Source organism: Colobus angolensis, unplaced genomic scaffold (assembly GCF_000951035.1).
Source record: "Colobus angolensis palliatus isolate OR3802 unplaced genomic scaffold, Cang.pa_1.0 Scaffold616, whole genome shotgun sequence".
NCBI classification, from domain to species: domain Eukaryota; kingdom Metazoa; phylum Chordata; class Mammalia; order Primates; family Cercopithecidae; genus Colobus; species Colobus angolensis.
The window spans coordinates 748,315-761,773 of record NW_012119777.1 but is presented as its reverse complement, the minus strand read 5'-3'; the positions used below and the strand labels follow the sequence as shown (position 1 = coordinate 761,773).

The window sequence follows — 13,459 nt, the reverse complement described above, 5'->3', positions numbered from 1 at the left end:
GGAGGCAGAGGTTGCAGTGAGCCAAGATTGCACCACTGCACTCCAGCCTGGGTGACAGAGCAAGACTCCATCTCAACAACAAGAAGAAAAAGGAAGAAAGAAAGAAAGAAAGAGAGAGAGAGAGAGAGAAAGAAAGAAAGAAAGAAAGAAAGAAAGAAAGAAAGAAAGAAAGAACTAGCGAGGTGGCTAGCGGGCGCCTGTAGTCCCAGCTACTCGGGAGGCTGAGGCAGGAGAATCGCGTAAATCCGGGAGCCGGAACTTGCAGGGAGCTGAGATCTGGCCACTGCACTCCAGCCTGGGCGACAGAGCGAGACTCCGTCTCACAAAAAAAAGAAAAGACGACATGATTACTATGGAAGAATAATTCTGTTGCAATAAATGTCCTAGAATGAGAAATGATAAAACCATTCATCAGTTTTGTTATGATTTCTACTAACTGTAGTCAGATAAATCAAATTGGAGATTATTTTTAGGATTTTAACGTCTCCTTTCTACTTCCCAGTTTTAATATTTTTTTCCCTGCTGAGCTGAACTTCCTCTTCATGATTCTTGTTTCCTGATTCACAACAGAGAATAGCACCTCTTGTTTTTTTTAAAGCCAGGGGTGGCCGGGTGCTGTGGCTCACGCCTGTAATCCCAGCACTTTGGGAGGCCAAGGCGGGTGGATCACCTGAGGTCGGGAGTTTGAGACCAGCCTGACCAACATGGAGAAACTCCGTCTCTACTAAAAATACAAAATTAGCCAGGCGTGGTGGCACATGCCTATAATCCCAGCTACTTGGAGGTTGAGGCAGGAGAATGGCTTGAACCCAGGAGGCGGAGCTTGCAGTGAGCCGAGATCGCACCATTGCACTCCAGCCTGGGCAACAAGAGTACAACTGTCTCAAAAAACACACAAACAAACAAACACACACACACACACACACACACAAAACCCAGGGGTACTTTTGGTCCCCTTTCACTTTGACCCTAGTCAGTTTCTTTCTCCCTTTCTTTGTACGGTCCACACAAAGAGATCAAAAGTAATTTGAAAATACCATAAATTAATTCGGTAATTCGAAGTGGTATTCATTTTTAAAAGTAAGATTTATTATTTAATAAAAATATACATGTATGTGAATATTTGTTTAAAAACTCTGCTGCAGGGTGCAATCATGACTCACTGCTTGCTCAAACTCCTCTTGTCTCAGCTTCCTAAGTGGCTAGGATTACAGGCTCAAGCCACCACGCCCCATTATTTTTCGTTTGTTTGCTTTTCCTGGAGACTCAAACTCCTGTCCTCAAGTGATGCTCCTGCCTCAGCCTCTCAAGTATTAGGACTACAGGTGTAAGCCACTAAGCCTGGCTGGGTTTTTTTAAAACAAGAATTCCACTGATGCCCCACAAGAAACAAATTCAGCTCCTGCTTTGGTATCTGTCCGAGGAGCACTCATGTTTACCACCTTTCCTTCTTTCTTCTCTCGTGCTGCCTCCCTTCCTGTGTCTGCTTTTGCAATTTGCTTTCTTTGCAAGGAAAGAAAATCAAGACAAATGAAGACAAGAAAGCTGGGCAGTTCGGTGCAGGTGTGGGCCATTAGAGGCTAGCCTGAGGAGGCAGGTGGACATGAAGCACCTTATTTTGCTTCTCATTCATAATGTGGTTTTGCAGATTCTTACTGGTTAAGACTGCCACCGTGAGAAAATACGTCATCAACCAGAAAAGTGCAGTTCTATCAGCTTAAGGGGTGTTTTCATCTGATGTTTAAATTTGTCCATCTACAGGACCTTGTGATAAAGAAAAAATCTTCCAGATTTTATGAGCAGTTCTCATCTCAATAGTCAGAATTCTGCCACTAAGATTGTTTTGAAACAGTAATACATGTAAAAAGGAACTTGGCTGTTGCCTCATCTAATCATGGAATTGTCAGGCTTCGGTCAATAATTACAGAAATAAATAGTCTTTTGTGTTGGGAGTAAGTTATAGTCAGTATTCATCTGTTCGGTTTTTTTGCCACTTTTTTCTCTAATTATGTCATTTGAAGTTTTGAAAGTATTCCTTCTATAAAATTAAATTAACCTGCCTTAAGAAAAAAAACCTCTATTATCATGGAACTTTTTCATACATTATATGTATGTAATCTTTTGAGAAAATAATTTTATATAAAGAAATAATTCTATACAAGTCAAAATAACCCATTTGCTATTTCTTGGTCAATGGATTTTGCCCCTACCTTGCTAGAGTTGTTTCTAGTCTAGGTTTACACTTCTGATCTTGATTCTTGATTTTCGTATCTGTTGTCACTATAGCTGAGTTGGTATATAACTGTTGAAGAAAATTATCTGTAACACCACCTTTAGCAATTAGTCTTTTAAAAGCCAACTGTATTAAGCTTCAGGGATAGGAGTGAACTAGATATGCAGAGACCTGATACCAGACACTTCTCTTTCTAGCCTAATATTGTTGCAATTATTGCCACCCTTGGTTTACATACAAGACTCAGGACAGTATCCTTTCGAAGTCTATCTTCATCAATGTAAATAACACGTGAGCTTTTAACTCCACCAGGAAGTAGCATCTGAAATGAGTCTTATTGCTATGCAGGTGTGGTCCTAGGTGAATTTTCTTCTCTTTCCTTTCTTCTTTTCCATGTTGACTTTACTCTTGTCATCTGGGACCCTTAGTGCTGGAAAATCTTGTTAAGACCCTCACTAAGCCAGTCTGGTAGTGCTTTGAATATTAATGTTTTGTTCTTCTTGACCGCAAGAAGATTGGGCAATTTTCTCATAGACCTAGGCATTGGCTAGAATCCCACTGGTCATTCATGGACATTCAGAACTATGATGACTCCAACCACTGATATGGAGAATACACTCACACAACTGTGTTATAGCCACACAATTTTACCTCCTTCAATAGTGAAACATGCTATCTCCAAATCTTACTTTATGATACCTCTTGGGACTGCATGTTGTATTGTTGACTACTTTTTTTTTTTTTTGTCTCTAGCTACTACTGCTGTCCAGTCTCAGCAGTTACTCCTGCTCTTATAGGCTGCTGAGAACCTGGCATATTTTTCATCAAAGGCTGCTCAGTTTTGAATCAGCCACAAAATAGCTATATGTCTTTGGTCTTGACATTTAATATTAATAGTATGAAAGGTTGAATTTGATAATCTCCATTTTTTTATTCAATGTAATTGCAGTTAAAAATGTCACAACGATAAGCTTATGGGCATTACTTAATATCCTAAATATATGAAATATGGAAAAAGTCTCATATAGAAAATTTCAGGTATGGATTGTAATGGGTATGGAATTATAATTACTGATTATGAAGTGATTCTTGTTCCATTAACTGCATAATTGACGGAAGAGTATGTTAACTAAAATAAAATCAGTTTATCATTCAGTTTCCTGACATCATTTCAAAATTAATATAAAAAATAAAAATAAGATCCTTATTCATCAGATAATTTTAGAAGAACATTTTAACAGTTATACATATTAGAAGAATAACATTATAATAAAAAATAATGCACTTATGGCTAGAATCATCAATAGAAATTTAAATAAAATAAATGACCAAGAAAGTTAATATTAAAAACCAGTGGTCATAGGCAGGAAAGTCACAGCAGGAGAACACACAAAGAAATAATATTTTGGGGCTGGGGGCGGTGGCTCATGTCTATAATCCCAGCACTTTCGGAGGCCGAGGCAGAAGGATCACGAGGTCAGGAGTTCGAGACCAATCTGGCCAACATAGTGAAACCTTGTCTCTACTAAAAATACAAAAAATTAGCTGGGCATGATGGCGGGCGCCTGTAATCCCAGCTGCTCAGGAGGCTGAGGCAGGAGAATCGCTTGATCCCTGGAAGCAGAGGTTTCAGTGAGCCGAGATTGCGCCATTGCACTCTAGCTTGGGCAACAAGAGTGAGACTCTGTGCCTTGTCCACAGTAGATGTACAGTACCTATTTGCTGAATTACTGAATATATCTGTCTGATTTTCAGTACTGTGCTTGGATTAAAGTGACTGTTTTGTCACGTAGCATTGGAAACTCACCACTGCTCCATTTCTGGCTCATGCTGTGCATTACAGCAGGGTTTCTTACAAGTGCTATCTCACAGGCTCCCTCTTGCTGGTTCTAGGTTTGTCCTCTGTATGGCACACAGATCAAATGTAGTTATTTTCCAGTAAAGCTACATTCAGCCATTTGAACATAGCCATATGTTTGTTCTTAGTCTTCTAAAAAAAAAAGAAATTATATTTTGGCTTTGGACATCTCCTCTAAGTCAACCTGGAACACTGAATTTAAATATCTTAATTCATACTGTTTTAGAGTCATGTAGAGTCCTAGAATTTTATAACTGGAAAGTACCTTAGAGACATTTTAGTCTCTTCCACGGAACGACATTAATTTTATTACATGGTATTTCAGTGGCCTAAAAGCATTGATTTTATTAGTCTTGTTCTTGCCGAAGTGTATTGAAAGGACAATATTAGCTTTTGCTGCAATTGCTTTTGGCATTTTCATCATGAAGTTTTTCCTTATGCCTGTCTTGAATGGTATTGCCTAGGTTTTCTTCTAGGGATGTTATTGTTTTAGGTTTTATATCTAAGTCTTTAATCCATCGCCAGTTAATTTTTGTATAAGGTGTAAGGAAAGGGTCCAGTTTCAGTTTTCTGCATGTAGCTAGCCAGTTTTCCCAGCACCATTTATTGAAAAAGGGATCCTTTTCCAATTGCTTGTTTTTGTCAGGTTTGTGAAAGAGCAAATAGTTGTAGATGTGTGATGTTATTTCTGAGATCTCAAGGATCTAGAACCAGCAATACCATTTGACCCAGCAATCCCATTACTGGGTATTTACTTAAAGGAACATAAATGATTCTACTATAGAGACACATGTGCATGTACATTTATTGCAGCACTGTTTACAATAGCAAAGTCACGGAACCACACTAAATGCCCATCAGTGGTATACTGGATAAAGAAAATATGGTACACGTATACCATGCATACTATGCAGTCATAAAAAGGAATGAGATCATGTCCTTGAAGGACATGGATGAAGCTGGAAGCCATCATCCTCAGCAAACTAATACAGAATACAGAAAACAGACAACAGAAAACTAATATTAATACAGAACACCAAACACCACATGTTCTCACTCGTAAGTGGGAGGTGAACAATGAGAACATGGACACGGGGAGGAGAACAACACACACGAGGGCATGTTGGGGGCAGTGGAGGAGGGGAGGGAACTTAGAGGATGGGTCAGTAGGTGCAGCAAACCACCTATGTGACAAACCTGCAGTTCTGCACATGTGTCCTGGAAGTTAAAGTAAAATAAAAATTAAAACAACAACAAACCAAAAACAACAAGAAAAAGAAAGTATAATAATGATGCACAAAGAAAAAAGGGACACTTGGAAGTTACAAAATGTATAATTAGCCAGAAAAAGAGAAGACTAAGAACAAATATATGGCTATGTTCAAATGGCTGAAAGTTGCTTTACTGGAAAATACATTTGATCTGTGTGCCATACAGAGGACAAATCTAGAACCAGCAAGAGGGAGCCTGTGAGATAGCACTTGTAAGAAACCCTGCTGTAATGCACAGCATGAGCAGGAAATGGAGCAGTGGTGAGTTTCCAATGCTACGTGACAAAACAGTCACTTTAATCCAAGCACAGTACTGAAAATCAGACAGATATATTCAGTAATTCAGCAAATAGGTACTGCACATCTACTGTGGACAAGGCATAGGAAATTAAGTGTTAATAACAACAAAGTCCCTGACCTCATCATCAGTAGTTGACTAGAGGACAAAGGCAAGTATAGTGGAATTATAGCATGGATAGTAAATTTGGAATGCTACCACAGCACATAAAGAGGGCAACAACCTCATTTTGGGGAGTAAGGAATGGTTTCCAGCAAATAATGGTGTCTAGACTGAGACCTAAATTCCAAGTATAGTTGGAAAAACATGGACACGAGGGGCTAATTTTAATGCCAAATAATATTCCCTGGTAGAGATGTATCAGGATTCTAAATTTTTAACAAGATCCTCAAGCAATAGTTATGTGTTTGGCCTTGTACTATAGTTGTTATGTATTCAGACTATGGATTAACCTTTGGAAAACACTTCATAGACAAGTGATGCCATTATCAATTGAATGTCAATTTAAATTTTCATAGTCAATCTTATGTTACCATTGACTTGCATTATTATTTCAAGTATTTTCTCACATTATTAATTCTCACTTTTAGTGGTTTCTATCCTTTTAGTGTTCTTTCTTCCTATTTCTGTGTGAAGTAGTTTTTGATTTTATACCATGGTCGCAGTAAAGTAGAATTACTGGTTAAAGTTCTTGTAATAGGAATCATCTAATATTTGTGTTCTTTATTGAGGTTTCTTGAAAGAAGGTAAATCTATATAGTAAATATTTTTTAAATTATATCTTTGCAAATTATGTTCCTCACTAGGCATTAAGTACTCTTAAGGCAAGAAGCTAGTCTTGTTCATGTTTATATTCTCAATACGCATCTCACTACTTGATTTACAGTAGATGCTAAATACATGTTGTTGTTACAAGATGAATAAGAATATAAATTGGGGCCAGGCGTGGTGGCTCACACCTGCAATCCCAGTACTTCGGGAGGCCGGTAGGGGATCACGAGGTCAGGAGTTTGAGACCAACCTGGCCAACATGGCGAAACCACATCTCTGCTAAAAATAGAAAAATTAGCTGGGCGTGGTGGTGCGCACCTGTAATCCCAGTTACTCGGGAGACAGAGGCAGGAGAATTGCTTGAACTCGGGAGGTGGAAGTTGCAGTGAGCTGAGACTGTGCCATTGCACTCCAGCCTGGGTGACAAGAGTAAGACTCTGTCACAAAACAAAAACAAAACCAAAACAAAACAAAAAAACTATATATTGGAATAATCATGTTCTTGGTCTCAGTTCTTAAGGCCACAGAACTTTGAGCTGGATGTTTGGTGTTGTAAAATGTGCCACATTTTATCCTTATTTGTAAAAATCGGAATGTTTGAAGTAGGGCAGGGTGAGTCAGACTGCCAAATTCCAGGTCATTGATTCTGGCAATAAGCTAGAGTAATTGTGGTAGGGTTCTTAGTGATTGTGGTTGATGCAAGTGGACCCTGAGGAAGTAATGCTTAGATATAGCATTCCACAGCATTTCTATGTCTAAACGAAGTAGCAGTCAGAATGAGCTTACCAAATAGATATGATAGAGGTGTAGAGAATTAGCCAGTGGGGTTTGAAACCACAGAGGGCTAATAACTTGGAAAGTGTTGAACAGAAAATATGAAGGGACAGTGAGATCCATAGGAATTCTGGATAATGAGCAAGTTTCTTTAGTTGGTTTTATACAGTATTTAAAAAACAGGAAAAGTGTCCTTAAGAATCTGTGTTACTATATGAAATACAAAGGATAAAATTAGTTTTAAATTTTATTTTTCCATATTTATGTATATAAATATAAAAAGAAATGATAAAAATCAAAACTGTACAATGGTTACCTCTGTGGAGAAGTCAGAAAGAGACTGGGTTTGAGGGAATATAGCAAGGAAGATTTTGGCCTTTTCTAAAATATATTTTATTAATGAGAACTTTTTTTGTATATTAATATTCCATTAAAAACCTTTTAAAGAGGTCTTTATGTTTTATGGAAAGCAGAAGGAGGGAAAAGGTAAGATTGGAGACCTAGAGAACTCTAAGGAAACTATGATTTAGGTAAAGGATTTTGATGCTTAAACTGAGTCCAAAAGTGAAGATAAGATATTTTGATGTTAAAATAGGCAACATAAGAAAACCTCCGGCATACAGCAAAAACAGTACTGAGAGAGAGTTTTATAGCATTCAATGCCTGCATCAAAAGAATAGAAAGATCACAAGTTAACCTAACATCATACATCAAGAAACTAGAAAAACAAGAACAAATGGAACCAAAGCTAGCAGGAGAAAATAAATTACAAAGATCTGAGCAGAACTAAACAGAACTGATACCAAAAGAACAATACAAAGAATCAACAAAATGAAAAGTTGGTTCTTTGAAAAAACAAAAAAAAAGTCATAGACAACTAGCTAGATTAACCAATGAAAGAAGAGAAGAAATTGATACCTTAGAAATACAAAAGATCATCACAAACTACTATGAGCAACTCTACACTCACAAACTAGAAAACGTAAAGGAAATGAATACATTCCTGGAAATACAACCTCCAAAGATTGAACCAGAAAGAAACAGAAAACCTGAACAGACTAATATTGATTAGTAATATTGACTCAGTAATAGAAATCTCCTGAATAAGAAAAATACAGAACCAGATGGATTAATAGCCAAATTCTACCAGACATAGAAGGAAGAGTTGGTACCAATCCAACTAAAACTGTTCCAAAACATCAATGAGGGGGGAATTATCCCTAACTCATTTTATGCAGACTGTATCACCAATACCAAAGCCACGCATGGACACACATGAAAATAAAACTACAGATAAATATCCCTGATGAATATAGATGCAAAAATTCTTAATAAAATACTAGCGAACTGAATCAAACAGCACATCAAAAAAAAAAAAAACCCAACAATGAAGTGGGTTTTATTCCACAGATTCAAGGATGTCACAACATAGGCAAATCAATGAGTATGATTCACCACATAAGCAGATTTTTTTAAAAAAACTCATATGATCATGGCAATAGTTGCAGAATAAGCAATTGATAAAATTCAGCATGAGTTCATGATAAAAACCCTCAAGAAACTAGGAATAGAAGGAAATATCTGAAAATGATAAAAGCCTCGTATGACAAACTGGCAGCCAACATCATATTGAATGGGAAAAAGTTGAAAACATTTTCTCTAAGAACTGAAACAAGACAAGGATGCCTACTTTCACCACTTTTATTCAAAATGGTACTGGAAGTTCTAGTCAGAGCAGTCAGGCAAGAGCAAAAAGGAAACGTATCAAAATTGGAAAAGAGGAAATCAAATTATCTCTATTTGCTGATGATATGATCGTATACCTAGAAAATTCTGAAGACTCCACCGAAAGACTCCTAGATTTGATAAATACATTCAGTAAAGTTTCAGGATACAAAATCAACATACAAAAATCAGTAGCATTTCTAAATGACAATAGCTATCTAGCTGAGAACCAAATAAGAACTCAACTTCATTTATAATAGCTATAAAGAATACTTAGGAATTCATTTAGTCAAGGAGGTGAAGGATCTCTACAAGGAAAACTACAAAATGCTGAGAAAAAAATGTAGATGATACAAACAAATGGAAAAATATCCCATGATCATGGATCTGAAAGTTGGTATTGTTAAAATGACCATACTGCCAAAACAATCTGCAGATTCAATGTAATACCCTAACAAATTACCAAAGTCATTTTTCCACAGAATTAAAAAAATATAAAATTCTTATAAAAAAGAAGCCTGAATAGCCAAAAGAATCCTAAGCAAAAAGAACAAAGCTGTATGCATCACATTACTTGACTTGAAATTGCACTACAAGGCTATAGTAAGCAAAAGAGCACAGTAGTGGTATAAAAATAGACACATTGACCAATGAAACAGAGTAGAGAACCCAGAAATAAAGCCACATATCTATAGCTGGTTGATCTGTGACAGTGTTGACAAAAACATACACTGGGGAAAGGACAGAAACCCTATTAAATAAATGGTGCTGAGAAAATTGGATTGCCATATGCAGAAAGAACCTGGATCCCCATCTCTCACCATATACAAAATTTAACTCAAGATGGAATAAAGACTCCAATGTAAGACCTGAAGTTTTAAAAATACTAGAGGAAAAGCTAGAAAAAACTTTTATAGACATTTGCCTTGGCAAGGAGTTCATGACTAAGACCTCAAAAGCAAATGCAACAGAAACAAAAATAGATAAAGTGGACTTAATTAAACTATGAAGCTTCTGCCCAGCAAAAGAAATTAATCAACAGAGTGAACAGATAACTTGCAGAAGGGGATAAAATATTTACCAGTTGTGCATCTAACAAATGACTAATATTTAGAATCTACAAGGAATTCAAACATCTCAACAACAACAAATAACAAATAACTATTAAAAAGTGGGCAAAGGACATTAACAGACAGTTTTCTACAGAAGACATACAAATGGCCAACAAGCTTATGAAAATTGCTCAACACCACTAATCATCAGAGAAGTGCAGATTAAAACCACAATGAGATACCTATCAGAAGGGTTATTATTAAAATGTCAAAAAATAACAGATGTTTGTGAGGATGTGGAGAAAAGAGAACATTTACACACTGTTGGTGGGAATGTAATTACCAGTACTCCATGGAAAACTACATGGAGATTTCTCAAGGAACTAAAAGTTGAACTACTATTTGAGATGCCAATTCCACTATTGAGTAGTTTCCCAAAGGAAAATAAATTATTATATATTTTTAAAACCTGTATTCATGTGTTTATTACAGTACTCTTCACAATAGCAAAAATAGGGAATCAATCTAAGTGTCCACTACTGGATGACTGGATAAAGAAAATGTGGTCAGTATATACCATGGAATCATACTCAATCCCAAGAATAAAGTGATGTCTTTTGCAGTAACATAGATGGAACTAGAGGACATTATCTTAAATGAAATAACTCAGAAACAGAAAGTAAAATACTGCATATTCTCACTTATAAGTAGGGGCTAAATAATATGCATATATGGCCATTTAGAGTGGAATAATAGACATTGATAGCTATTGATAACAATGGAAGGGTAGGAGGGTGGAAGTGGGATATGGGAGGAGAAATGATTTAATGGGTATAATGCACTCTATTCGGATGATGCCTATACTAAAAGCCCAGACTTCACCACTATGCAATATATCCATGTAACAAATCTCTGCCCCCTAAATCTATTTTTTTAAAAGAATAGACAAGAAATACAGATTTATTGGATGTGGGACCAAACGGGGACAACTTTCTGAGACCTAAAGTTCCAAAATAGCCATTCAACTATACAGTTTGGAAAGTTAGAACTATGATCAATTACTAGATAATATAGGCAGAAAAATTTTACTCAGTTGAAAGAGAAATTTCTTGTGTTACACATGTCAAATATTGAATCAAAGGAGTTATCACTGGAATTGTTTAGATAGATTATTTGATAGATTTTTATGTATAGTTCAATTCAACAACTATCAATAAGTATCTACTATGTGAAAGGTATTCTGCTGAGTATTGCAAAGTCTTCAAATAAAATCAAGACTTTTTATTTAGGAAATGTACAGTCTTGTGAAAGCTATAATAATATACACATAAGTGTGCACACATATAAAAGTAAAACTGATATGAGTAAAGCAATATGAAAGAAAATTATGAGGAGAGAATAAATATCACTGGAGCGATCATAAAATATTTAATGAGGAAGATATTTAAAGATGAGCCTTGAAACATAAGTAGAACTTCAAGGTGAAGTGGGTGTTAAAGTTGAAATGGAGTCAACAGTAAAGCCCACCATGAAAAAACTGCATACATCTGAAGAAGTCGTAAGCAGACTGGCATTTTTAGACTGCAGAGTATGGGAAAAGAGAAAAAAGTGAATGAAACTTTAAAGAAAAGTTAAGCCTGAATTGTGGAGGAAATTACCATAGACAGGATTTGCTGTTTCATTTAGTTGGTGCATGTGAAATAAAAATAAAATATATATATTTATTTGTTTCTTTTTAAAATGTTCTTAGGGCTGGATATTTGGAATCTTAATTCAAAGTGAATCATGTGGTCATTGAGCAGAAACAGCATAGAAACATTAATTCAGTTAGTGATCTACTGGAACAAGGTAACTAAGATAGTGAGAATCTGAATTAGTATTTTGATGGTAGAAAAGAGATTGCTTAGCAATGATGATCACATTCTGGAGACATCTGAATTGGATGGCATTTAGTTTTACTCAACCCTAAAATTGCATGCATGGATTTGTAACTCCAATTTGTGGTAAATTTTCTAGACTTTGAAATAAGTCTTTATAGGAGTAGTACATGTTAAATATGAATTCCCTTCGAACATACAAATTTGAGCACAGCTTTCTGAATCTGCTTTGTTTTCACACTGTAGATGATGAGATTCATCACAGGGAGGATGAGCAAGTATATGTTAGCAATGAGGGTGGGCACATAGGGTGGGGCATGTTTTCCAAATCTGTGAACAAAGGACAGGCTGATCAAAGGGATGTAGAATATTCCAACAGCAGTGATATGAGAAATGCAGGTGCTGAAGGCCTTCTTCCTCTCCTCTGAGGATGCAATGCTGAGAACTGAGCGAATGATCAGCAGATAGGCGAGCAAGATAAAGATGGAGTTCACTCAGGCAGTAGAGATGATTGCAGTTAATCCTAATGCACTGTTGATCTTTGTGTCTGAACATGAGAGTTTCTTCACATTAGGGTGGAAACAGTAGGAGTGGCGGAGCACGTGGCTGCGGCAGAATGACAGTCACTTAAAAAGTAGGATTAGTGGTGTCGAAATGACAGTCTCCCTCGTAATGACTGCCAAACCAATCTGTGCAATTCTTGCATGAGTTAGAATGATGGCATATATTAAGGGGTTAGAAGTGGCCACAAAATGATCAAAGGCCATAGCCTGGAGCACTGAAGATTCCATGAAAGTGAAGAGGTGAATGAAGAACATCTGTGATAAACAAGTGTTAAAGCTAATCTACCGAGCATTGAGCCAGAATATTCCCAGCACTGTCACCAGTGTAGAGATGCATAAGCCAATGTCAGTGGTGGACAACATGGGGAAATAGTACATGAGCTCTTGGAGGGTTGGCTCAGTGAGAATGACGAAAAGGATCAGGGTATTCCCAGAAAGGGCAGTTAAATAGAGGCAGCAGATGGGGAATGGAGATGCAGATATGGGCCCATTCAAGTCCAGAGACTGCCGTCAAGAGGAAAGTAGGGGAAGTGGAATTATGGAAGATTGGCATTACGGCCTTTTGGAGCAGAATTCTCTTGTAGGATCTTGACTTCCTAAATTTAGAATTTTTAAATTATTTTAGTTGAAGTTTAATATACATTCAGTAAAATGCATAAAGCTTTAGAGTACAGCTCAAGGAAGTTTTACATCCACCTCTACCTGTGTAACAACGTCCAAGATCAATTTATTGAACATTATCAGCAACCCAGAAGGCCTCTTAATGCCACATCCTCATCAGTGTCCTCTCAAATAGTAACCATTATTCTGAATTTTATTACCATAATTATCTCTCCCTATACTTGATTTTTATATAAATGAATCATGTATTACATACTGTTTGTGTTTAGCTTCTTTCATTCACTATTTTGTCTGTGAGATTAATCTCTGAACTAAGATATTTAATTAATTTCAATTTAACTTCAATTTATTTAAATACATTTATTCGATGTTTACCTCTTACTATCTTGTACTCTCATGATTTTGATTAAATTTTT

General features: G+C 36.5%; 1 pseudogene; it reads right to left on the bottom strand.

Annotated features, from left to right (window-relative positions):
* Positions 1 to 12,032: 12,032 nt before the first annotated feature.
* LOC105527338 lies at positions 12,033 to 12,975 on the bottom strand (annotated as a pseudogene).
* Between the last annotated feature and the right edge of the window lie 484 nt (positions 12,976 to 13,459).